The following is a 4,323-nucleotide window of genomic DNA, read 5'->3' on the forward strand; positions in this document are numbered from 1 at the left end:
GCCAGTCTTTATATTTCTACCAGAAAAGTAAAAATCTTTTTTAAAAGTGTTGTTTTTCTAGTTTGTAATTCTTAGGAGTTATTTTTGTGCCAGATACATTCTGCCTTCCCAGTATTGCAGGACTGAATAATTGTATTAATCAAAACAAATGACTGTATATACTTTTCTTTCTTTAGAATACTCTACACAAAAATGCAGCTTGTAAATTGTTAGATTTTTGTTATAAATGATACCTTGTAAGTCATGTGATCATACTGTCAAAGAAATTTATTTTAGATATAAAAAAAAAATTCCTTATCAGAAAACCTCTTGCTGGATAGTAACCTTCCTGGGAGTTCATAATGTCATGCTTCTAGAGAATACAATTAGAACTCAGATTTCAATCTTTGACCACAAATTGTGTAACATAATTGTTGCAAGATATTTGATCACACTGGGAACCATAAGATTGTGTTGCTTATTGAAAAAAAAGTTGTTATGGTGTGGCTCAACCTTAGCACACACCTTTAATCCAAGAGCTTTCTGTTTATTGTAAACGGGATTAAATAGGGTCATCCATAGGTCAAGAGTCAGAGCAAATAACCAGTTGCCAGGGAGTGAGCATAGGACAAAATCATAGGGAGTAAGAGGGAGTCAGGAGGATAGACAGACAAATGGGAAGTAGGAGAAAGGGACACTGAGTTTGAAGTGTTTTTGAGACAGTGTGGAGAATGTCCTTTTGGGACATTATCTGAGGAGGAAGGTCAGCTGGGTGCTTTCTCAGCCTCTCTGAGCTAGCAGGCCTTCACACCACCATCTGGCTTCTGAGTCTGAAAGAGTTAAATTTAAAACTTGTGCTGGCTAATGAGAAAATTGCAGGTTTGAGAAAAACACAGTGGACCAAGGCCAAATATGTCCAAATAAGCCTGGGCAAAAGCAAACTGTTACTAACAGGCCAAAAAGATATAAATGAGAAAAAAATGCAAGGACATGTCTGGGCAGACACTGAGTAGTGGGCCATCTGGTCCTCTTAGATATGGTTTAAGGTCAGATGCTCTGTTGACTCAGATTAACACCAACCTTAGGAATTTTCCACTCTGTTCTGCACGTAATATAGTTGATATTTAAACTAGCCAATCATGTATAGCCACACTGATTCCTTTGTTCCACCAGACCTTTTTCCTATATAAACCCCTAACCCCTGAGCCTCGTGGTCGATTCTGCTGTCTCCTGTGTGAGACACGAGTCGAACTGGAGCTCAGAAATTAAACTGCCTCATGTGTTTACATCAAGATGGTCTCTTGTGATTCCTTGGGTGCACGTCCTCCCGAGACTTGAGTGGGGGGTCTCCCTATGGGGGTCTTTCAAGTCTTCATTGGTAAAATGGAAAGGCTGAGTTTTTTAAAAACATTGGTACCCCAACACATGGCATGGACACATGGACAGATAAATCATGCCAGCTGAAGACAAACTGATAAACCACCAGATTTGGAAAGTTACATGAGAAGTCCTCAAGGAGAGAGTTAAGATGGGAAATACCATAATACAAAGTGCTAAGACTCTGTGTAGTACCACTTTAGATGGTTTGAAATAGAAACAGAAAATGAAAATATAAATGACTTAACTGAGATTGATGTAATATTGACTATAATTACTATCAGTCTGGTAATTCATACTTTACCCTTAATAGCCATAGTGGGTTTTTTGTGCCAAATGTGAAAAGAGGATTGATAAAATACAAGCATTAGAAAGACTTATAAATGAAAATAAGAAAAAACACTTAGACACAGAGCAATTTAGATAAGTCTTAGACTTATAAATGAAAATTGGGAAAAAAATACTCAAACAGAAAGAAGAATTTAGAGAAAAACTATTGCATCACTGCATGATGAAACTAAAGAGGGATGGCCAAAGGTTGTTAGAAAGCCAACCTTAGTTTATTCAGTTACAATATAAGACCTACCAGCAGATGATAGACACTCCAAAGGTTATAAATAAATTGAATGGAATCCTGTAGACGCATTAGATTTGAGGAGATTCAAGGATTCAAGATTCATATGCCATACATTCATCCTATGTGAAGCAGATATCAAATTCATGAGTAACTCAGAACAGAATTATTCCCCAAAACTAGAAAGACTTGGCAACAGCACTATTGGAAGTTGGCCTTTGGTTCCAATGGTGAACATAGTGGAAAGGGGGAAGCTAAGATCATAGCACAATGAAATAGGGCTAGAGGTATTAATATTTCTCAAGATCAGTTGCTAGGTAAAAATCAATGTGCTGAGTTACAAAGCCAGCTTGAATTTGATGATTACATCTTGGCTATGCCAACTAGAAGCTTTAAATGCTTGGCATGGGACAAGAAAGAGGTCTGAGATGTTTCCTAAAATTATACAAGGCCCAATAGAAGCCTTCACTGATTTTTTGTTGTTGTTGCTGCAAAGATCGACTTCAGCTGTAAATAGAAGAGTATCAGATTTAGAAGCCAGACAAATATTTATTAGGTCTTTGGCTTTGGAAAATGCTAATTCAGAATGCAAAGGGGGTGATTAGACCTATAAAGGCAAGATCCACATCAATAGATGAATAAATTAGAAGCATGGCTGATATTGGATCTTATGTTTATGATGCTACTCTGATAAGAGAAGTAATTTCTAAAAGTTTTAAGAAAAATCAAAATGCCAGACATTTTAATTGTGGTAAGCAAGGTCATTTGAAAAGCAATTGTAGGCAAGAAATTTCTAGAAACAATGTTTTTTAAAGAGATAATCCAATAAGAAGACTCCAGCCTTCTGTAGTATACAGAAAATGTGGCAAAGGTCAGCATTGGACTAATCAATTTGTATCAACAAAGGACAGGCAAGGTAACCATTTGCCATTGAGAAATGCCCTAAGAGGTCTCCCGAAGGCTTCAATATCAAATTTGATTCAGTCGTTCCTTGTCAGCATTGGAGACACTCATCTACAGAGCAATTAAAAGATTTAATGCTTGTAGTTAAGAACAGTATTGCTCTGGATATACTCAGGGACAGAACAACTCTTCAGGGAGACCAAAAAACAAGTGTTTTGGCAAACTGCTATAAATGCTCAGAGACCAAAGCTAAAATTACAAATAAATGGCACTGAAATTGAAGGGTTAGTAGACACAGGAGCAGATATAACAATAATTTCACCAAAATCTTGGCATCCATATTGGTCTCTTCAGGAGGTAAATATTCAGCTTCTAGGGATTGGAACTTTATCTCAGGTAAAACAAAGTGTAAGATGGGATGAGTGTATTTGTCAGAAGGACGAACAGGAAAATTAAAGCCATATATGGCTTTAATTCATATAGTCATGAATATATGGATATGTGACTTATTACAGCAATGGAAAATACAGATTAACATTCCTCCAGTCTCAGAAACAAACCATAAAATAAAGAATGCTTCTGAGACAAATATTAAAATGTACTATCAAGAATAGTCACAGACTATCTAGGTTGTCCATAAGCAGGACACAACAGGTGTTAGTCTTTCAAAACTACCAATCACTCTACCTTTAAAATGGCTAACTGTCAAATCTGTGTTGGTGGAACAATGGTCTTTGACATCAGAAAACGTACAAGCATTAGAATAGCTGATACAGGAGCAGCTAAATGCTCAATACACTGGAGAATCTACCTGCCCATGGAATTCAGAAAAATGAAAAAGAAATCAGGAAAATGGAAGGTGTTAGCAGATTTAAAAGTCATAGACAAGATAGTTCATCCCATGGGCTCTTTACATCCTGGGATCCCATTTCCTTATACTTTGTTACATAAGTCATGGCTTATGATATTAATTTATAAGATTACTTTTTACAATCCTTTTGCATGAGCATGATATGGAAAGGTCTGCTTTCTCAGTACCTACTTATAATAATAGCAGTCCAATAAACAGATATCATTGGAAAGTCTTACCACAAGGAATATTAAATGGCTCTACCTTGTGCCAATACTTTGTACAACAGCCATGAGAAATAATTGATAAGCTGTTTCCTCAGTCTATAATTCATCACTATATGGATGATATCTTACTGGCTGATTCAGATGCAGATAACTTAGAAGAAGAAGTAAAGAGAATTTTGTCTTGCTGGGGATTACAAATTGCTCCCGAAAAAAAAAATACAAAGAGGGACTCTATCAATTAGCTAGGATCTAAGATAGATTTACAAAAAATTAACCACAGAATGTACAAATCAAAAGAGATCAATTACCAACTCTTAATGATTTTTAAAAATTGCTGGGAGATATTAACTTGAAGGAAACCGGCCTGCAGCTTCACTTCATTCCGTGGGTGATTCACGAACAGGGGAACTCGA

General features: G+C 36.4%; 1 protein-coding gene across 1 annotated transcript in view; it reads left to right on the forward strand.

The window, feature by feature from the left end:
• The window catches only part of Akr1d1 (aldo-keto reductase family 1 member D1), a 106,740-nt gene that overhangs the window by 6,459 nt on the left and 95,958 nt on the right, over positions 1-4,323 (forward strand). The gene's annotated exons all lie outside the window — the stretch shown is intronic.

This window comes from Mastomys coucha, unplaced genomic scaffold (genome assembly GCF_008632895.1).
Source record: "Mastomys coucha isolate ucsf_1 unplaced genomic scaffold, UCSF_Mcou_1 pScaffold20, whole genome shotgun sequence".
Lineage (NCBI taxonomy): Eukaryota > Metazoa > Chordata > Mammalia > Rodentia > Muridae > Mastomys > Mastomys coucha.